Source organism: Octopus sinensis, linkage group LG3 (assembly GCF_006345805.1).
Source record: "Octopus sinensis linkage group LG3, ASM634580v1, whole genome shotgun sequence".
NCBI lineage: Eukaryota > Metazoa > Mollusca > Cephalopoda > Octopoda > Octopodidae > Octopus > Octopus sinensis.
Genome location: NC_042999.1, coordinates 136,406,951 through 136,431,950, shown reverse-complemented (window position 1 = coordinate 136,431,950; position 25,000 = coordinate 136,406,951). Strand labels below are relative to the sequence as shown.

General features: G+C 34.2%; 1 protein-coding gene and 1 long non-coding RNA gene across 2 annotated transcripts in view; one reads left to right on the top strand and one right to left on the bottom strand.

The window, feature by feature from the left end:
* The window catches only part of LOC118762588, a 14,028-nt gene extending 281 nt beyond the window's left edge, over positions 1-13,747 (top strand). The window contains exons 2-3 of the long non-coding RNA XR_004998345.1: positions 6,945-6,970; positions 13,641-13,747. This is a non-coding gene — a long non-coding RNA (uncharacterized LOC118762588). The remainder of the gene's footprint in view (positions 1-6,944; positions 6,971-13,640) is intronic.
* Positions 1-25,000, bottom strand: part of LOC115209257 (neurexin-4) — a 586,511-nt gene that overhangs the window by 551,998 nt on the left and 9,513 nt on the right. The gene's annotated exons all lie outside the window — the stretch shown is intronic.

Here is a 25,000-nt window from a genome sequence, read left to right as displayed (position 1 = left end):
TTTTTTTTTTTTAAACCGAAAATTATGGTTGTTTTAAACCTTGAGGTTACATAGAGAGTATTTTGCGTAGGATATGAGCAGTTCCCATGAGCACTATCTTTTGAACTTCTGCCATTTTTGGGTTTCCTGGTATCTGAGTTAGGTAGCTATCAGCCCCTTTTGCTATCATTCCCAGGGCACCTATGACAACAGGTATTGTTTTAGTCTTCAGCTTCCACATTTTGCTGATTTCTATTTCAAGATCTTTATATTTGCTCAGTTTTTGGTAGGTCCTGACAGATACGTTTATATCGATTGGGACAGTCATATCAATGAGGAGGCATGTTCTTTGTTTGAAGTCTTTCAATATGATGTCTGGCCTATTTGCATCTATCTTCCTGTCAGTTTGAATGGTGAAGTTCCAGAGGAGTGAGATGTGGTCATTTTCAAGCACTGGGGGTGGTTTGTGTTCCCACCAGTTTTTCTCATGGGGCAACTCCAGGTTTTTACAGATTACCCAGTGAATATATTGTGCAGCTCTATCGTGCCTGTTGAGATACTCTGTAGGCGCTAGAAGACTGCACTTGGAGACCACATGGTCAATGGTTTCATTTTGTTGCTTGCATACACGACACGTTGGACTGCTTCTGATCTTTAATATGTTGGCCTGGTAGTTTCTTGTTGGTAGGCATTGATCTTGAGCTGCTATGATAAACCCCTCTGTTTCAGATTTTAAGCCAGAGGCCATTAGCCATTGATGGGTCAGGGCTTTGTCGATATCTGCATTATTCGCTCTCTTTGGGTATTTGCCGTAGAGAGGTTTTTCTTGCCATTTATTATTCAGAATATCTAAGGCCGCAGTTTTGGCACGGGTTTTCATGCGCCTAGCTTTTTCTGTGCTTGTTTCTTGTATGTCTATCTCTAATTCCGAAATTGGTTGTATTCGGAATTCACTTAGATATTCCTTTGCCTGTTTTGTTACTGAGTATGATGCTTTCTTGTTTTCATGTTTTGAGACAAGTTTTAACATCCAGTCCTCAGAGTTTTTCAGGTAGGTGTCTAGGCCAATTGTAGCAATCTTCATTGTTATTGCCAGTTGCAAAAGACCACGGCCTCCCTCTTTTCTTGGCAGATAGAGTCGTTCTGTATCTGCCTTAGGGTGGTGCATTCTATGCATTGTCAACAGTTTCCTTATTTTTCTGTCGAGCTGACATATTTCAGTAATTGACCAGTTAACAATATTGAAACTGTAAGTCACGACTGGTATAGCTAATGCATTGATTGCTTCGATCCTGTTTCTTGCATTCAGCTCTGTCTTGAGTATTGCTCTCACTCTTCGATAGCATTCTCTCCTGATCCTTTCCTTCATCTCTGAATGCCTTATTCCGTTCCCTTCAATTACCCCTAGGTACTTGTAGCTCTCCGCTGGGTCTAGTTCTTTTATGACATTCTGTTGGTCAAGGTTAACGTTAGATGTTTCTGTCATTTTTCCTTTGATAAAGGTAGCCTTTGCACATTTATCGAGGCCGAATTGCATTCTGATGTCGTCACTGAATTGTTTGACTATCGCTAGTAAGCCCTTGAGTTGTTGATCATTTTTTGTAAAAAGCTTTAAATCATCCATGTAAACGAGATGATTTATATTTTTATCAAACATTTTATACCCGTACTGCGCGTCATTGAGCAACTTTGAGAGAGGTATTAAGGATAAACAAAAGAGGAGTGGTGACAGTGAGTCACCCTGGAAAATGCCACACGAAATTTTTACATCACCAGCATTTAGGGATTCACTGTCACTGTTCAGAGTTAGTGTGGTTCTCCATGATCTCATACTTACAGTCAAGAAGTTTCGCAGAGTTGGTGCTATCTTATACATTTCAAGGCATTTCCTAATCCAGCTATGTGGTAGGCTATCAAAAGCCTTTTTATAGTCTATCCAGGCTATTGATAAGTTTTTATTATTATTATTATTATTATTATTATTATTATTATTATTATTATTATTATTATTATTATGATTATGATTATTATTATTATTATTTCCCTGGTCTGGTGGTACGTAAAAAGCACTATCCGACTCGTGGCCGATGCCAGCACCGCCTCGACTGGCTTCCGTGCCGGTGGCACATAAAATACACCAATCCGACCGTGGCCGTTGCCAACCTCGCCTGGCACCTGTGCAGGTGGCACGTAAAAAGCACCCACTACACTCACGGAGTGGTTGGCGTTAGGAAGGGCATCCAGCTGTAGAAACATTGCCAGATAAGACTGGAGCCTGGTGCAGCCTTCTGGCTTCCCAGATCCCCGGTCGAACCATCCAACTCATGCTAGCATGGAGAACGGACGTTAAACGATGATGATGATGATGATGATTATTATCATTATTATTATTATTATTACAAATTTGAGATATTTACTAATAGATAAGCAACTCCTATTTCAGGATAACCTCATGGTATGGTATACATAGAAAAAATTAAAACAAATAAAATAATTAAAATAACATAAAATAAAATTAGTTGAATAAATATATCTTATCTGTGGGGAAAGAAGGTAGTACAAGTAATCACTACACGTGTTTCTGTGCTGGTGGGGTGTGTATTAAGGTTATACTTAATACATAAATTCACCAGTGCATACTCAAGCTATGTATATTATTATGTACGGGTAAAAGTTAAAAATCAAATGTCAGTGGCACGTAAAAAGCACCCACTACAATCTTGGATTGGTTGGCATTAGGAAGGGCATCCAGCTGAAGAAACCTTACCAGATCAGATTGGAGCCTGGTACAGCCTTCTGGCTTGTTAGTCCTCAGTCAAACTGTCCAACTCATGCCAGCATGGAAAGCTGACGTTAAACGACGACAACAATGATGATAATGATGATGATTATACATATATATATTCTTTCAGTTTCTATTTACCAAATCTACTCATCAGACTTTGATTGGCCTGGGACTACAGTATAAGACATTCACCCAAAGTGGCATGCAGTGGGACTGAACCCAGAACTGTGGTTAGGAAGCAAGCTTCTTGCCAAACACACCCCACTGCACCTATAGCCACACCTGTGCATATAGCCATTTCTACACCTAATATTTCACAAAAATTTGTTCAATATATTTTTAATTATAAACACCGAGAGGAAGTTTTTGCCTACTAATTGCATGGATAAACTCTGTTAATCAAAAGTTTACATATACCAGACCCTGAAACTTTACTGAATGTATGTTTAACATCCGAAAAGTAACCTTGGAGGTACATTTTACTAGCTACATAATTGACATAACGAGTTTGAATTGATTGATTCAACTTAGTCTATATTTGGTAGCGTTAGATACATAAAGTTGAAAAAGGTTTTATAATTGTACCTTTCATACATAATTAATGAATTATTTCTAATTTTCTCTGAATGCTAGATACAAATAATTACAATTTAATAATATACAATTAAGCAACATCTCATAATTAGATATTTTTATTAAATAAGTATTTAAAAATACATATAGACACAGGCATACATACGTATGATATATATGTATGTATGTATATATATATATATATATATATAATATAATATATATATATTTTTAATTTATTATATAGAAGGAGCTTCTACAGGACTAGTACTGTTTCATTCAAGAGAAATCTTCAGGCTTCCTGAAGATTTCTCTTGAATAACGTATAGTCCTGTAGAAGCTCCTCCTATATAATAAATAATTTTACTCTGCTATGTATTGAGTACCTTACTTACTGTGGTTAACCCCGGATCAACCCGGGACCTACATATATATATATATATATATATATATATATATATATATATATATATATATATATATGTATACATATCTATATCTATCTATATATATATATATATATATATATATATATATATATATATATATATAACATATATACATAATGCCTGCATGTATATACATATGCATATACATATATATATATATATATATATATATATATATATATATATATACATACATATGTACACACATACATACTATATATATATATATATATATATATATATATATATATATATATATCAAGACAAACAAAGAGAGAGAGACCGGAGAGAGAGGAGAGAAGATGAGAGAGAGAGAGAGAGAGAGAGAGAGAGACATAATAATGGAGAATAAAAAGTTATGCATCTAAAATTTATATTTATTCATTAAGGACCCAATGACACTTCACCAGAAACACATTTTAGAGTGTACGTAATATGAAGAAAATGCTTTTTAATAAATAAATTTCAAAGACATATAACTCTTCTTTACTCATTGTTATGTCTTGATAATATACCCTGTACTCTACTTGAAATCCATTGAAGCAAACTCAGGATTTGCCTTTCAAAAAGAGTACAGTTTAACTGTCTATTCTAAATGATTCTAAATGTTTCCTGTCATTTGATGTAATGAGCCACCTAAGTTATCTGCCCAGATTTAAAATCCCTATTCCTTTGCATTTTAGGTGTGGCTGTGTAGTAAGAAGCTTGCTTCCTAACCACATGGTTTGAGTTCAGCCCCACTGCATGGCATCTTGTGCAGATGTCTTCTACTATAGCCTCAGACCATCCACAGTCTTGTGAGTGGATTGGTAGAGAGAAACTGAAAGAAGCCTGTCATATATATGTATAGATCTATTTATGTGTGGTGTGTGTGTGTGTGTGTGTGTGCATTTGACCTCACCCCCACCACTACTTGACAACTGGTGCTGGTGTATTTGTGTCCCAGTAACTTAGCGGTTTGGCAAAAGAAACCAGCAGTGTAGGTACCAGGCCCTAAAGATTATGTACTGGGGTCAATATATTCTACTGAAAATTCTTCAAGGTGATGCCCCAGCATGGCTGCAGTCTAATGACTGAAACAAGTAAAAGATAAAAGATATAAGATACACACACACACACTCAGAAATATATATGCATATATCTACAATGTATATATACATATATATGGACATTATCATAATTTTAACATTCACTTTTCCATGTTTGCATGAGTCAGATGTAATTTTTCAAACCAGCTTTTTGTACAGCCTAACACCTTGCATGTTAAAAACTCACACATAATCCCACATATGGTAATATTTCCTTATGGTTAGACATGTTTACACAGAAGATTAAACACAAATTGCACCATTTCTATTATGGTAACACAAATTCAAAACTATTGCATGATGTCAATTCAGTGAGCACAAACACAAATACACACACACACAACACACACACACACTCACACTCACATGTGTGTGTGTGTGTGTGTGCGTGTTTTTATATATATATATATGATGATGATGATACAGATAGATAGATAGATAGATAAATAGATAGATAGATTGAGAGATGGATAGATAGCTAGTCAGACAGACAGACAGACAGATTGATAGATAGATAGACAGATAGATATCTTTCTTTATTAGCCATAGTTATCAAAACATGCAACTAGGAACTTCCAACAACAACTCGGAGCTTCCACAGAAACAGATGTTGACAGGCTCTACCTAAGAACAAATAAAGGTGATAGAGGCCTGAGATCAGTGCAGACAGCCTTCGAATGCTGTATATCACTCAGGTAGCACCTACTAAACAACAGCAAAAAAATATATATATTAATGCAGTGCTGAAAAGGGAAGTGAGCAACATTGTATGAGTTGGCAGTGAACTCCTCAAGAAAGACTCTCTTCCTGATGATCTCCTATATAGCCCCCAAAACAGCTGGGCTCTCTTACCTCAGAGAAGACCTGGATGGAAAGCATTCAGCATAAAAATAAAGACCATGCATGGGTATGTTGCCCGGAAGCTTGAAGGAGACAGTAGAATTGACATGAAGTGCAGCCTCTCTTGGACTCAAGACTGGTACATCACATCACACTTTGAAGGCTATTCATTTGCAATCCAATAACAGGAGATTACCACAAAGTAGCTGGTGAACAAGAGAAACAGTAATCCCAAGGTGCAACTGCATGTGTAGGCTATGTCATGTTTCTGTGGAAGATATGCAAATGATTAGTAGCTGTCTAAAATATCATCATGGTACAACATCCCTACGTTGCACAATGTTGTCGCTAAAACAATTTACAATGTCATCTGCAAAAAAAGACAGTCCTAAAATAAATTTAGAATATCCCACTGTTATGGAATACATTCGTAAACACCAACTCAAGGAATACTGATGGAATATTCTGATCAAAACTTCTGTCAAATGTAAACATAACAGGCCGGATATTATTTTTTGGGGACAAAGGGACAAAGGTATGTACCATCATAGGGGTCAGCTGCCCTGCAGATATAAATATCCCTTTGAAAATCAAAGAAAAAGAGGATACTTATGGACAACTGCTTTGAAACCTCCAGCTTCTATATCCAGACTATGAATTTATATTCATACCAATAATAATTGGAACACTAGGTTTTGTTAGTAAATGCTTAAAGGAGAATCTGGATAAACTGGGATTTTCAGAAAGAGAAATTGACTGGTTGATTCGTACATTACAAGTGCAATCTGTGAATGGAACAGTAAAAGAATGCAAGACTTTTCTCAAGTTCCAAATGTGAATTTGTCTGTGTTAACTACATCCCAAAGATGGAGCCTAGTATCTTTGTTGGAAACCATCTCCCTCCTCAGTGGAAGATTTATAATAATTAAAAAACAGAAGAGACATACATACATGCATACATACATACATACATACATACATACATACATACATACATACATACATACATACATACATGCATGCATGCATACATACATACATGCATACATGCATGCATGCATACATACATACATACATACATACATACATACATACATACATACATACATACAACATACAAGCTTCTTTCAATTTCTGTCCACCAAATACACTCACATGACTTTGGGGAACCTGAGTCTGAAGTAAAAGATACTTTTCCAAGGAGCCATACAGTGGTATTGTAGAACATAGGTATATATATGTGTGTGTGTGTGTGTGTGAGCATGTGGGTATGTGTACGTGGGCATGTGTATATGTGTGTATGTATGTGTATATATATATATATATATAAATAGTTTTTCGTAAACTCTCCCTATATATATATATATATTATATATAAAATATTATTCGAGACCAAAACCACTATTTTGCAAAACACACAGGAAAGACTTAATCAATACATAAAATTTTAATAATATCAGTATTAAAAATTTATTATTGATTAAGTCTTTCCTTGTTTGTTTGCAAAATAGTGGTTTTGTCTCGAATAATATTTTATAATATTTTACTATAAAATCGATTTAATCCTAAATCTGATTTTTTTCCCTGTAAATTTGGATTTATTCCCGAATATTATTATTATATATATATATATATATATATTATATATAAAAGGAAATGAAGAAAATGCGACAAAATACTTTAAGTAAGGAGAGTGTATTTAATTAGGTGAAGTTCTTTTTTAAACAAAAAAGAAAAAATTGGTTAGAATACAATGTTCATTTTTTGTGAATGATTTCAGTGTATAAGAAAAAAAATAAGAGTCATTTACAGTGTTCTTTTCAGAATAAGATATTTCTTAAAAGCGTGTAATAATACAGTTTTTTGTGGAAAGTTCAATGTCAGATTTCAGTGTAGAATAAAAAAAAGTACGAGTTTACCGGTTGCACATTTGGTATGCTTATCAAAAGATATTTTGAGTGAGATAGAGTTCCTTCCTGATTGATTTTTTTCTCTTACATATATACATATAAATGTGTGTGTGCTTATATATATATATATATATGTATATATACATATATATTTACATGGATACACATATATATACATACAAATACACATATACATACGTACACATATAAAGAGAAAGAGAGAGAGGGAGAGATAGGGAGATATAGGGAGGGAGAGAGAGTGCCAATCAGTTACAAAAAACAATGTCATTTATAAAAAACATCAAAAGTTGAAGACATTCATAGTTAATATTATTAGGCTGAAGCTCAAAGAAAGAAAATGAGTTATAAAAAGAAACTTATGCAGTAAATGTAGAATGTTTGGACACTTATCAAATATTTGGAGAAAAGTCCAAAGAAGAGGACAAAGATTGGAGGATAAAGATAAGGAGAGCTAGGAGAATAAAGTGCATGTGTATAACTCACATGTTCAATATATATACACACACACACATACACACACACACACATATATATATGTATGTATGTATGGATGGATGGATGGGTGGATGGATGGATGGATGTATGCATGCATGCATGCATGTATGTATGTATGTATGTATGTTGTATATATGTATGTATGCATGTATGTTTGTATGTATGTGTGTGAATAAAAATATATGTATGAATGAATGTATGTACAAATATATATACATATGTGTACATACGTACATACTACATACATACATACATACATACATACATACATACACATACACAGACACACATATATATGCATACTCACACACAGATACTAACACACATTGCACATATATACAATATAAGTACATATCTGTGTGTATATATATATTGTATATGTGTGTGTGCATATGTGCATATGTGCCTGTGTGTATGTTTATATGCATTGTGGACACACATATACATCCATATATGTGTTTATGTGCATGCAAGAGTGCATGCATACGATCGCGCGCGCGTGTGTGTGTACGTGTGTGTGTGCGCACACAACATTAATTATTGACTGACTAGAGAACAGAAATTATGTAATTCTTTTCCCCCTGTCATTCAATAATATGTTCTGTACTCATCTAACACTTTATTATAGAGCATATGTATATTGAGTTCTAACAACTGGTTATTAGTAATCACTATGCCTAAGTGAAATCATAAAATATATAAATACACACACACACACACATATATATATACATATATATACATATATACATATACATATATATATATATATATATATATATATATACACACACACACATATATATATGTATGTATCCATTATATAAATGTTTCATATAGATAAACATCTATTACATCTGAAGTTCTCTGTCAGTCAACCTTTGTCTGTCCATTACTTGTACTGACTACACTATATCAAGTAGAACTTCCGATAATTTTTAATTTTGGTGCAGTTCCACTACATTGCAGAGGAATATGATCAATTGAAGTGACCTTAATACATGGCTGACCCTTGTGGGAATGAAAGGCAAAGCCTGTTTTTGATCTTAATTCATGGAAATAAAAACAAAAATGCTATAAGGCACTCAAAGTGCACTTTTACAATTGTTGCCCCTTCGCTACCCTATAAAAATAACAATGATTTCTAACATAATTAAATGGCTTCAAAGTCTGGATGAATGCACACTTACTTAAATCAGCTCAGAACTTGAATGTTATTTATTTTATTGACTCTGAAATGATGACAAGCCAAATTGACCTCAGTGAATTTGAACATGAGAGGATACAATTAAATACTACAAAACGTTTTGTCTGCTGCTTTACCAATTGTGTTAACCGCCACTTTCCTAATATCTTTTAGCTTTTACTCACTTCAGTCATTAGACTGTAGCCATACTGGGGCACCACTTCGAAGGATTTTAGTTGAATGAATCTATCCCAGGTGCTTATTTCCTTTTAAAGTCTGATACTTATTCTATTTGGCCTCTTTGCCAAACCATTAAGTTACAGGGATGTAAGCACACCAACATCAATTGTCAAGTAATGGTGGGGGTCAAACACGAGCACTAGGGCACACACACACACAAACACACAGACAATAGAGAAAATTAAAAAGAGGGTGGGGGTAATGTTACAAGTCCAACAGCTGTTTCTGGGGGCTCAGAGATCCATTATAATGTTGGTAAATGTAGTTCACCAAAATACACAGCCAGCAATGACAGCAAATAAGCATTGGATAAACTGAGCTTTTGTCATCAGGATAGAAAAAGATTTTAACTATACATACATATATATGTATGTGTGTGTGTATGTGTGTGTGTATATATACACATATATACCTCAGAATAAAGGTAGACTGAATGACACATGTGTGCGAACAGCCATGCTACATGGCAGTGAAACATGGGCCAAGATTGCTGAGGGCATGCGTAAGATTGCAAGGAATGAAGCTACTATGCTCTGCTGGATGTGTAATGTCAGTGTGCATACACAACAAATTGTAAGCGCCCTGAGAGAAAAATTGGACATAAGAAGCATTAGATGTGGTGTGCAAGAGAGACAACTGCGCTGGTATGGTCATGTGTTGTGAATGGATGAGGACAGCTGTGTGAAAAAGGGTTACACCCAAGCAATAGAGGGAACCTGTAGAAGAGGTCAACTCAGGAAGACCTGAGATGATGTGTTGAAACATGACCTTTGAACGTTGGGTCTCACCGAGGCAATGACAAGTGACTAAGACCTTTGGAGATATGCTGTGCTTGAGAAGACCTGGCAAGCCAAGCGAGACTGTAATCATGGTTTATGCCAGTGCAGCATAACCAGCCCATTTAAGAGTACCCTTCAATCATTGGGCAATAAACTGCACTTGCAAAGACCTATTGAGGCAAGTGAAGTTGTTATCGTGACTGATGACAGTACCACCTGATTGATACCCATTGCTGGTGGCATGTAAAAAGCACCATTTGAGCGTGGTTGATGCCAGTGCTGCCTCACTGGCTCCCATGCCAGTGGCATGTAAAAAACACCATTCAAGCATAGTCGATGCCAGTGCCAGCTGACTGTTCCTGTGCCAGTGGCACATAAAAAGCACCATTCAAGTGTGGTCATTGCCAGTGCCACCTGACTGACTCCCATGCTGATCGCATGTAAAAAGCACCTTCCAAACGTGGCTAATATCACTACTACCCAATTGGCCCTCGTGCCAGTGGTACGTAAAAAGCACCCGCTACACTCTCAGAGTGGTTGGCATTAGGAAGGGCATCGAGCAGTAGAAACATTGCCAGATTGGATTGGATCCTAGTGCAGCCTTGTGGCTCACCAGCCCTCAGTCAAACCGTCCAACCCATGCCAGCATGGAAAGTGGATGTTAAATGATGATGATGATGATGATGATGATGATATATATATATACTATTGTTTCTGGGGAGAGTCATTTTCTTTTTGTGTCTTATAATTTAACACACTCACCAGTAAAATTTACACCTTTTTCTTATTTTTATTTTCCTAAAATTTTCATTGTGTCTTGCAACCTTTTCAATATCACAAAGGTTGCAAGGCGCAACAAACATTTTTGGAAAATAAAAATAAGAAATAAGTGGATATTTTACTGGTGCGTGTGTTAAATTATAAGGCACAAAAAGAAAGTGACTCTCCCCAGACAACAGAATATGCTTCAATACACAAACTCACATAAAGAATCTTGCAAACCAAATCAAAAAATGAAATATATATATATATATATACTATGATCTTCTTTCAGTTTCTTTCTATCAAATTCACTTACAAGGTGAATTTGGTTGAATTGGTTGGCCAAGGCTAAGGCTATAGTAGAAGACACATGTCCAATGTGCCACATAATGGGACTGAGCCCAGAACCATGCAGTTGGGCTGCAAACTTCTTATAGCACAGCCATGCCTGCACTTATAATGATAAACAAAATTATAGTAACGCTTCATGTTTTAACATGAAATTGGCATTGCTTGTGTAATTTCATGTCAGGTTTGAAATATTTCTTGTTGCCTGTCTCAGCTAGAGTACAGATATGTTTATGCTTGTAGTAGACATAGCACAAAGCTGATCTTCATTTCACTTAAAAAAAAACGCTAACCTTTATCAGAAACATTTTCCCATTTATCATGTGAAATCATGGTACATCTTTCCAACTTGAATCAATTGGTTGCAAATTTTCAGATAATGTTATATCATTGTAGTGGATAGAACATATGAAGAAAATAATCTACAGCCTGGAATAAAATTTGGCTTGGTGAGTTAGGAAGGCCTATTATCATTAGATTAGATCATTTGCACGTGTGGGAGGCAGACAGCAAACCTTGATTCACTGGTTCTCTTAGTGGTTGTCAAAAATCCTATTTTAGCACAAACAAAATGTAACTAGCATACTGATGTGTGCATGTATCTATGTGTGCAAATGTGTTTGTGCATGTGTAGTCTTGTTCAAAAATGAATCTTAGAATGATATGCTTTCAAGTTATTATCAAAACAAGAATGTACAAAGGAAATGATTAGTTATTCTTTAGCCATTATGAAGTTCTTTTTAATGCTTGTGTTATGCTCTGATACTGCAGTTTATTGTCATGTAGTATAATATAATGTAATGTAATGTAATGTAATATAATATAATATAACAAAATAATATAATATAATATATACTCATATCCATGTGTGTGTGTGTACATATGTACATATATATATATATATAAATATATATATACATATATATATGTATGTATAACATGCAGTTTTAAGATACATGTTGTAGATGCTCTGAGATGCATTGTGAGTGATGTTGTAAGTTCCCAGAGGGTTTTGGGCCTTTCAACATAAGACCCACTTGCCCAGTTGAACCAACTAATGTTGATCAAGTTCCAGCTTGCATCCCAGTAGCAGCAAACCATAATATTATATATATATATATATATATATATATATATATATATATATATATATATATATATATATATATATAATATCATATATTGTTCCATAATATATATATGTATGTATGTATGTATGTATGTATGTATGTATGTATGTATGTATGCATGCATACATGCATGTATAGAGAGATAGCTAGCTAGATAGATAGATAGATTGCAAGCTAGTTAGCTAGCTAAATAGATAGATAGACAGACAGATAGAATTTATATATTGTCCATGTCTCCACATCCAAATTCACCCCACAACCATCTTCCCCTATCCCTTTTTCACAACCCCTACCCCTCCATCATTCTTCTAACTACAGTATTATCTCAGCTGCTGTAATTATAATTACATGAGAGCAGAGATGCACATATTTAATCCCTTACAATTTTGTGCAACCAGTTTCCTGAAGGTACCTCCAAGGAGAAGAGGTACCTTCACAGGTCACCCACTTCATATTTTCAATATCATCCTATACCATTATTGAACACTTTTTCATATCAGACACCAACCAGCCCGCTCTTGCTTGTCACTGTCTCTTTCTCTCTTGCTCCCCACATATCTATCTATCTATCTATCTATCTATCTATCTATCTATCTATCTATCTATCTATCTATCTATCTATCTATCTATCTATCTATCTATCTATCTATCTGTCTGTCTGTCTGTCTGTCTGTCTGTCTGTCTGTCTGTCTGTCTATCTATCTATCTATCTATCTATCTATCTATCTATATATATATATATATTGATTGATTGATTTTAGTTTCAGCTCATTGAGCTGTGGCCATATATATATATGTGACCTTTCAAAATGTGACCTTGTGTGTACCGTTGGCGATTTTTTTTTTCCTCCGTCTTCCCTTTCTCTGGATTTTTCCTTCTCCTATGTTTCCGACAAAGAGCTCCGCTTGAAACATTAAACCCTCCTTCTTTTCCTGAGCATCCAATAATACTATATTTGTTCCACGTCCTCGCACGTTGTTCGCGTTGTTTGTGTTTTTTTTTGTGCTTTCTATTTATATATTAACTTATATATATATATATATATCACAGTAAGATATAATATATATATGGTGGTTGTCTACTCCTTATGCAGAATCCAACCACCTCTTGTACCTACACGTTAGACCCATCATTGCATCTGATATGGCTTTTTAAACCAGACAATATATTGAAAATAAACCCATGTAGTTTGCATATCTGATTTGGACCACCAAGAGCTGCAGTTAAGTTCTGATCTTTGGGGATCTTAAAATGTCTTTTGAGGCCTCTGTTATATTTGCAGACCTTATGGCATACTCCTTATAATATTCATCTTTTGTTTATTTCCGTAAACCTGCCTTCATCTTTTGTCTATTTTCATAAAGCTTCCTTTATATATATATATATATACATATTATAAGGAGTATGCCATAAGGTCTGCAGATATATAATGCTTTGGTTGGCCTTGGGTTATAGCAGAAGACACTTTCCCAGGGTACCATGCAATGGGACTGAATCTGAAAACATCTGGTGAAGCATGTTGATGATCAAAGACATTCCAGCTGTTCCATTTTTATTTTCTAAAACTAGGACTACATTTACCAATCTATCCTTTCTATATTATTTTATGAGAGTAGGGTCTAATTTGAAAGAAATTTGACTGCTATCTGTAGAATATTAAACAAAACCATGAAGAGGCTCCAATGTTGGTTCACAAAAAAAAAAAAAAAAAAAACAGAAAAGAAGAAACAAACCTGATCTTTCTCCTGAGGTGGTATTCAAAGTAAAAATGATGATAAAAGGAAGCCTTGAATTATGTCTACTGTGAGCATTCGCATATGACACTTCTACTCTAGTGGAAACTTGAAACAGAAATATCTCTAGCCTGAATGACTGAACATTTCTCCTGACATAGCCAACTTCAGGTAATATTGGTTTCGGAATTGTATATATTACCTTATGTTGGCTACATTTAAGAACTTCGTTGGAAGAAGTTTGGAATTGTGGTGAAGTGAAGCCTCTTTTTTGAATGAATGAACGAATGAATAAACTTTTCTTCTGAATCTTTTTCCCCCTTTTATTCGCAGTTCAACTAGCATATCTATCTATCTATCTATCTATCTATCTATCTATCTATCTATCTATCTATCTATCTATCTATCTATCTATTTATCTATCTATCTATCTATCTATCTATCTATCTATCTATCTGTCTGTCTATCTATCTATCTATCTATCTATCTATCTATCTATCTATCTATCTATCTATCTATCTATCTATCTATCTATCCCTCTTTCTCAGCCTATTTCCCTCTCTCTCAGCCTCTCTCTCAGCCTCTCTCTCAGCCTCTCTCTCAGCCTCTCTCCCTCTCTCTCAGCTCACTCCCTCTCTCTCCCCTCTCCTCTCTCCCTCACTCTCCCTTCACCTCCCTCCCTCTCCTCTCCCTCTTTCTCCTTCTCTCTGTGCCTATCCAATGTATTAGTGAGCTCGCTATCAAAGCAAACACACATGCATAAACAAATATGCATGCACATACACACACACACACACACAAACACATACGAATACATACATGTTTTTGTGTGCATGCATGCATTCATACAGGCATGCATGTATGTATGTATGCATGTATGTATGTACGTATGTATGTATGTGCGTGTCTGTGTATTTGATCTGGACAGGTGAATGTACATATGCTTTCATATATTCATATATATGCATATATATATACATTTATATATATACACATATAAATATATATATATATACATGTTGTGTGTGTGTGTATATATATATATATGTATATGTATATATATATATTCATGTTTTTATATATATATATATGTATATATATATATATGTATATGTATATATATGTAATATATATATATATATGTATATATATATATGCATATATATATATATATATATATATATATATATATATATATATATATATATACATACATATATATATATATACAGATATATATGTGTGAATATGTTTGTGTGTTTATTGAATGCGTATATTCATATGCATGTATTTAGTCACATGTAAATATACTTCTTACATATAGATGCTACTTACAAAGAAGAAAGATAAGATATGCTGACCTTTTCAACCATGCTATAAAGAAATAAAATGGAAAAAGAACCTACCACCATCAACAAACTCTAAATTTTCTTCAGAGGCCAGTCCTAGAATTCCTTAAATAAACATGTTTTCTGCTTCTTCTTATTGACATGACATTGCCGAATAAAATGACAAAAATAATCCAGTAATACACACACACACACATGTATGTATGTATGTATGTATGTATGTATGTATGTATGTATGTATGTATGTATGTATGTATGTATGTATGTATGTATGTATGTATGAATGTACGTACGTATGTATGAATATATGTATGTATGCATGTATGTATGTATGTATGTATGTATGTACGTATGTACGTATGTATGTATGTATGTATGTATGTATGTATATATGTATGTTTGTATGTGTATATATATGTATATATATATATGTATGTATGCATCTTTAAAAGTGAGGCAGTTATGACATGGAATAAAATCCTACTGGAATTAATGTGAATATAGAGAAGTTTTGAAAAATCGCTGATAGATATAAAAATATATAAATATAACACTATAAAGTAGTAAAACTATAAAACATCAGCTTTGGATCTATTTACATGAACCTATTTCCTTGATATTATTGGATCTGAAATGCAAGCTGTGATCCATTTTGACACTCCATTGGATAGCTGGTTTTCAATGATGACAAGCAACCGTTTTTAAAGAATACATTGAATGAAAAAGTGGCGTGATACTTTGAGTTGTGTTGTGATATTTTTACTTTCACAGCCTGTATCATATACAGAGGTTTATATGTACATCCTTGTGTGTTTGTATGTAAATAAATATGTGTGTGTGTACGTGTGTGGGTGAGAGTGTGTATGTATATTTGTATATATATATTATAACACAAATGGGCTGAGGTTCACTACAGCTGTTTCAGATTTGATTTTTATTGATGGACAAATCAATTATATCATGTAAAAAAGACGTTTTCTTCAGGTGAATTAAAAATTAAAATTACAATTAACATTTAGAATCTTTCACACAAAGAGTATAGAATGCATATTGTCTCTCTCTCATCTCAATGCTGGTTGTAAGAATATATATATATATATATATATATATATATATATATATATATATATATATATATTCTCTCCATGTGGGGCCACTGAAATATACAAGTTCTTTCATTCTCTCTGTTTATTTTCACTTATTCCTTTCTGTTGAAGAGCGTAGGCTTGAAACATAAAAGACTTTTTTATTTTTCCCTAAGTGTCAAACTAATACACTTGCATGTTGTGCATACACCTGTCTTTGTCTTTCGAGTTTCCATAAATTTCAACTATATATATATATATATTTAACTAATGCTTAGCAGCATGTCATCTATCTTTATGTTCTGGGTTCAAATTCTGTCAAGGACAACTTTGCTTTTCATCCTTCCAGGGTCAATAAAATAAAATACCAGTTGAGCAATGAAATCAATGTAGCTGACTTGTTCCTTCTGCCGAAATTTCAATCCTTGTAAATTTAGTAGTTGTTGTTGTTTAAGAAAGAAAGGAAAAAGACAGTGACCTGGTAGGACCACTTGCATGCAGACAAAATGCTTAGTGGCATTTCATCCATCTTTACAATCCAAGTTGAAGTTCTGCCAAGGCTGACTTCGCCTTTCATATTTTCAAGGTCCATGTAATCCCTTCCCCTGAAAGTGCTGTTCTTGGGCTGAAACTTACAATCATTATTATTTGATGAAAACTCTCAGCTTATTTTGCTAGGTATGATGGAAAGTGTCAGCTGCCTGCAGCCAGCAGACAAAATATTGACACTTGTTTACTGATCATGCTTCAAGAACCCTATAGAGAACTCTTGCAGTTCCAAGCAGTGAAGATTTTCGTAGGAGTTCTATCTTTACATTTGCACCAATCTTTTTGAGCCATGTTGGTAGCTGAGTGCTGATACTTTGAATGCTGATATCTCCAAGTGCACCAATTACTACAGGTGTTATGTCCACTCTCTTCATTGCCCACAACCTATGTATTTTCCACTTCAAATCATCATAGAAGTTTAGCTTTCCTTCTTTCTCTTTGATCCTGTCTTCACTGGAACATACTATGTTGATTATCATGCAAGTTTCTTCTTCTTCTTCTTCTTCTTCTTCTTCTTCTTCTTCTTCTTCTTCTTCTTCTTCTTCTTCTTCTTCTTCTTCTTCTTCTTCTTCTTCTTCTTCTTCTTCTTCTCCTCCTCCTCCTCCTCCTCGTCGTCGTCGTCATCATCATCATCATCATCATTATTATTATAAGAAAGTGAAGCTTCTAGAATCATAACTTTGAATTACATGGTACCATTTATGTAAAAATAACTGTAGAGTTAAATTTGTAAGCAAAATTATTTACAAACATATGAAAATATAATTAGTCAAGAGTGTACCTATATTTCATTAATTATTGAAAAAAGTGATTAGTAACTGTATCATATATTCACATATTCAATTGTTTTTAGCAGAACATGCGATATTTTCTTATCTGTTCACATATAAAACGTAATATTTCTGTTTTTAGTATCATACATGTTAAACACGTATAAGAAAGTTGGCTGCTATTGTTAATGAAATTGTAGAGCTGATGAATAAATGGTGAATAGTTGAGCATCTTATTTTCCAGTGTATAGTAGGTCATTCTGTTATGTAGGCAATAAACTATTTTAGTCAGTTAATAGCTAGAAATACTTCAATATAATGCGATGGACATGTCTTCAGGAATTTTTTCAATTAAGATCTCAATAGCAAAAGGCTGCAATAGAAAATTATACTTTTTCACGATACAAACATCATACCTTCTGGAGCTTATTTGCATAAGAGGACACTTGTTCTTTAAAGAAAGAATCGATTTTATAACAGTTAATATTATCATCATTTAAACCTTAGATATATTTTAGGAAATATTGAAGTGGTTGGGGATCTTTTTGAGAAACTTACCTTAATGCATATACCATTGAGCTGGCAGATATTAAGGTTCTTGAAACTACTTTAAGAAAAAAGTGTTGCAAGTTCATATAAGTTCGTACAAGAGAGGATTCTTCTATTTATACTGGATATGGAAGCAACATGTTTGGTGCAACAGCAGTTCACCTTAATGCTATTTTTATTAAATATCTTATGATATCCAATGGATTACATGGAAATATTTATAAGGTTTAAGAAAACCCTGAAACATTGGAATGAAAATTAAACAATAGGAAATATTGATAGCATATGATATTTTATTTCCTATCTTTGATATTATGAATCATTCCTATTTCTGAAGTTTCTATTTTTTAATGTATCATTGTAATAATGAGCATCATGGTTAAATGATTACTCATCAGAGGATGAACTGCTTATGCACTTAGTAAGGGTTTTAAATAAGTTTCTAAGAATTATATTGTGATGATTGTCACTTATATAAATATATTGCAATTTTGCATAGTGTCATTTACTATAGCCAACCAAAGGCCTGTGAGTGGATTTGGTTGGCAGAAACTGAAAGAAGTATGTCATGTATGTGTGTGTGTGTGTGTGCACATGTGTGTGTGTGTGTGTGTGTGTGTGTGTGTGTGTGTGTGTGTGTGTGTGTGTGTGTGTGCACATGTGTGTGAGTGTATGCACATGTGTGTTTGTGTATATTTTGCCTTGACATGGTGTCTGATTTGTAAATGAGTGTCACTATTATGTGAATGATGTTCCTATCTTTCATGGAAACATGCCTGATCATGGGTAACTTTTAGCTTACTTGAAGAACAGGCTAAGGGTTAGCAACAGGAAGGTCAGATGGCTGTAGAAAACCCACTCCAACAAATTCTGTTCAACCCATTGTCAGAATGGAAAATTAGATATTAAAACAATGATGATGATGACAATGATGTGCTACAAGAGTTGTGCTAACCAGTACCTAAATCTACAGTCATATCAAAGAAATCAACTATAATTAGATTTATATCTGCTATCATCTTTAACTCTTTGAAAAAGTTGATAAACTTCTCCATAACAGCACTTTTTCTATAGCCGCTTTATATTTTGCAAATTGAGTAGTCTGTGATCAGATCAAACTCTACAGAGCGGAATAAATGCCACCATGATTCTAATACAAACCGTTGTACTATCCCATGGGTACATCAAACAATTCCTCTCCACTACGTTTAACCAAAAAATAATTATCGTAAAATAGCAGAGATTTTCTAGTTTGCATAATACTATAAATGTCCAAATTGCTAATAAAACTCTTGTATATCTTTTCTATTTTATGATAATTCTTTTTAGGTTAAAGTCATTGGAAAGGAATTATTTTATGTAACCACAGAGTTGTATGAGTTGTCTAAGGTTTGTGAATATTAATAAAATTGTATATATTAGACTTGGTTCAAAAGAGATTCCATTCCACAGAATTTGGTCCTTAGAATTGTGATGGAGAACAATTTTGTAAAGTATGAATGGTTATAAAACAGATACTTTTAGGAAAAAATTAATTAGCATATTTAAAGAGGTATACTAGAAGATCACAGTAGATATGAAAATAACCAAAGTTAGTTTCTTATATATATCTTTAAGTTTAAATATTGGTGAATACTTACTTATGTATATATTCATGCAAATATACATGCCCTGTTTATGAATTCTTGTTTCAACATGACACCCTCCATCCTAGTAAGGAGCTCAACCAAGTGCCACTGATTAAATCTGAGGAACATTTCAATACTGAATGTATTGGTTCATTGGAGAATAGTGATGTCTGGTATTAGAGACTATTGTTAATGTTTAAGATCCTCCTATGGCAAGTTTGATAGACTCTTTCCAAGCTTTGATGTGACAACGATAATATAGTCTTAGCCTCAGATGAGCAGTTAAGATGCATCATTCAAAGATGCTGAGCTTGGTTTTGGCGTTGATGTTTCTGACTGACCACATGTGATTTTTTTAGTCATCCAAAAGTTGGCTGGCTTTTTTCAAGCCTCCGACTTATTTCAAAATCAAGGGATCCAACTCTTAAAAGAGTGCTGCCAAGATAGCAAAACAGTTGACCACATTCAATCGTATATGCGTACCCTGGATGAAGGTGTTAGTTTTGACATAGGGCTGCCTAAGAGGCAGCGAGAACATGACTTTATTCTTCTTCAGACTGATGGTAAGTCCAAAAGCACAGCATGCTCTAGAGAAGAGATTCATTGTAGCCTGCATATCTTCTTTGGAGGGAGCAATGAGAACTATATCATCGATATAAAGGAGCTTACAAATAAGTGTCTGGAAAGTTTCTTGCATTTAAGTGTGTAATGTCAAAAACAATATCTGTGGTTCTGAAGTGATGCTGATGTCACAGTCCTGGAAAGTGTAGGAGACAGTTAAGGCAAAATATGTGGAAAATATTGTTGCGGTAGGAGCATCCTATTGTTTAACCCCATTATCAATGGTAATTGGTTCCAAGAGTGAACCATTGAAGCTAAAGTGAGCTTATGTCACAATTAAGTTGCTCAAACAACTTGACAAACTGAAGTGGATATCCAAGTTTACCAAGAATGGTCTAGAGAGCAGCCTATTAACAATGTCAAAGGCTTTTGTTCAATCAGCAAAGACCTGGGAAAAGCTCTGCGAAGTTTAATGCATTTCTCCTGAAATTTATGAACAGAAAATATTATGTCCATTGTACTAAGACCTGATATAAAACAATATCAACTTTCTGGGATAACAGAAGAGTATACCCACTTTGTAAGCTAATTAATAAAAGTTTTGTAGGCTTATTCCTCTGTAGTTTTCACACACAGATTTTGGTTGTTTTCCTTTGAACAATGAGATTAAAATAAAATCACCCCAGTCCTGGGGTACAGGAGAACCTGGTAAGAAATCTGATATTAGATGGTGAATCTCTACAACAAGCCTGTCACTTCTGTGGAGGAGGACTTTAAAGGGAATACTGTCAGACCCAATGCCTTCCCACTATTAATTACTTTAACCATTTTTTGTTTTCATCTCACTGATAGAGGAATGGTCTATTATTTCAAGGATAAAATCCTGTTCAGGCAGACATTTTCATTAATAACTGAGGGATTTTAAAAAAGATTTTCATGGCACCTTCATGATCCTTATAGAGAAAGGAGCAGCCCTTAGACATGAGTGGTACCACAGATGAAATTTGAAGACCAAAGACTGGTCTGATAATGTATTATAGACTTCATGTCTTAACTGTAATACATACATACACATACACATGCACACACACACGTGCATGAACGTATACATTCATACATACATACATACATACATACATACATACATACATACATACATACATTAGTGACAGCCTGATTTTTGTTTCCATGTACCAAATCTTTTCCCAAGGATTAGTCAGGGTCTATAGTAGATGGCACTTACCCAATGTGCCATGCAATGGAATTAAACCTGAAACCATATGATAGTAAAGAGAACTTCATAACTGCACAGCTATGTTTGTGCCTATGAATGAAGCACAAGTTTCATCATATTAACTGAATTCATGATAAGAGAATCACTAAGCAGTGTAGATTAATATACATAAGTTGGCACAAAAAATTGACATATTTTAAGGAATAAATTACTCAAGAGAATTTACTTAGAGATATCATCCACATGAGAAATAATAGCACTGCATAATTATTTCTTATTAACTTTTGTATACTCACTGCATTGAATATGTTTACATTGAATATTGATTTTCCATGCAGGGTTAATTACCTCAAAAATCAAAATATACTCATTTTCTACACTAGTTAGTGTGTATACTTAGTCACTTTTTCATCACTACTGTAGAATGTACAGTAAAACTTGCACTTTATTAAAGAAGTCTGATAAGAATATAGTGTCCTAGGTCTTCCATTGTACTTGGTGTCTAATATCCACTATGTTTTACATATCAACAAGTGTCTTCTACAATAACCCTGGGCCAACCAAAGCCTAGAAAGAAGCCTGTGTGTACATGTGTTTGAGTGTTCTCTCATATAGACATTACACAATGGTTGTTAATGATGATCATCAGTATACTGGTGAAGTTTTTAGTTTTCAGTTTTCCATGCAAAACATGTCTTGCCATAAGGAAATATTACTTTACTTGGAAACAAGTGAGGGTTTGATCCATGCAAACATAGAAAAGTGAATGACGATAATGATATGGTGCTGATTAACATGTATTATTCAAATTACATCCATTACAGCAATATTCTGGTTTGTGCTTGATTTAAATAGCAATTGCTATAAGTTCTCTTTCAGTACAGAAGGATGAATGATACTTATCTACTGATGAATAGACAATTTAATTATGAAACGCTAGCAGTTTACCCGGCATTGCCCAGTAATGTCAATTAATGTAAAACAACACCGGGGTATTTCAATTTCAAAATAAATGAAAGATATGCGATTCAGTAATAATAACTTCTATGTTACCAAAATGTTTGGTTAAGAATTGAGTGAGAAAATTATTTAAAATTAGTAACATAGGCATGAGATTACTGCAGTGTGTCTCGGCATTGCTAGACTTTATAAACCTGACCTTATATATTATTTCCTGCTCAGTGAGTAACTATAACAAAGTCTTGAATATATCGGAGTCTTCTTGGTGTCATAGCTTTGTGCTCATAAATGATCAGTCCTCCTAGATTTACAGAATATCTACTTAAAGTTAAGTGGTCAACCCATAAAGCCCTAAGTGTAAGGGTTTTGTTAAAGGAAGGAGAGAAACCAAATGTTTATTTGTCATTCCATTGAACAATAGTAAGTCTCGATCAGTCTTTGATTACTTCAGGGGTGCAGGATTCACGTTGTGTAACTTTGTTATGATACTGGTGTCATTGCTGTTGTAGATGTGATGGCTACTGATCGAGTGCATCCCTTGCTGCCATAGGTACCTGAAAAGTAGTGGTTTTAGATATGAAATGAGAAGACTCTTTAGCAAAAAACCACAGAAACGTACATTTCTCACTTTGACTTGGTTGTAGCACCTCCTTGTACATGATATTCCTTGTTCTCCCATTTCGGGCAAATGAAAAGAGAATCGCCTTGCATCCCACTCTTGAACAGCCAATGTATAGTTGTCCATGTGAAAAACTTGACTCGTCCAAAAGAATACTAGCAACAGATAGTGTTTGACCTTGTGACTGGTTTATTTAACAGAATTGAAAAATTCCACATTGATATATGCATTAAAAACCTTAGAAAACAATTGTTTTATTTTCAGTTGTGACCCACAAATACATGAGAATCGAAAAATTTAAAAACATAGAAATATCTCCCGAAAAAATCTATTCAGTGTAACAATTTTGAAGGAAATCTTTCGTGAAATTTGTAAGTTCTCAAATGTAATAAATAACAAATAATAAGTTGATAAACAGTACTTTAATAAGAGAAATTTAAACATTGTATCAGTGATACATAATGTTTGGTGCACAGTGCGCATGTGTGTAAACCTATAAGACAATCAGACAAAGAGTGGAGGCACTAAAGCATTATTGATTTTTTCAATGTGCTACACCTCACAAAAGAATCACCCTAAAAGTATGCAAATTTTTACAAACTGTAGGTCAGAGTCTAATATACCTTGGATGTGAAGTTGAGCACAATCGGATAAAAGCTTCAGGCACTATATCCAGAAGGGCATTTTTTGAGTCAGTTCTTCTCATCCTATGCTCAAATGAAACGGAATTTGAAAAAGCTAATGATCCTATTAAACTCCTTAGATAAAAATGCATAAGTATTTTGATTTTGATCAAAATCGGACAACTTTTGAAAAAGATCAATATTGATTTATCGATTTTTTGGAGCAACCCGATATCAATATGAAAAATCAATAGCGTCATGACCCATCTTGTCCAAAAGTGCACCGATATGCAAAGTTTCAAAAAAAAATGTTGGCTAGTTTCGAAGAAGAACCCGGACAGACAGACACACACACAGACAACCTCTGTTTTATAGATATGGATATCAGGACAATTTCTTTCATTACTCTCATTCCACTATATTATCTAGCAAACTGTTCCCATCCACATTTCTGGTTCCTCTGTCCCATTTATTTCTACACAACTTGTTACTTAAGGTCTGCTCAGAAACTTCATCACCACTGTTTTATTATCACTTTCCATTTCTGCCTAATTCCTCCCAAACTCTCTTCTAAAATGTAAGTTGTCGTGTTACTCCTCCACAGCAAGAAACCTACTCTGTTGTGACCCCTTCTCTTATGCTTTATATCCCTACACCATCTCCTTCTGCAAAGCTTCTCCTTCAGCATTCGTAGTCATGCAAGCTGCATGGTGACCTCACTAGTGATGGTGGCACAAAAAAGAAGCCTGAGTGC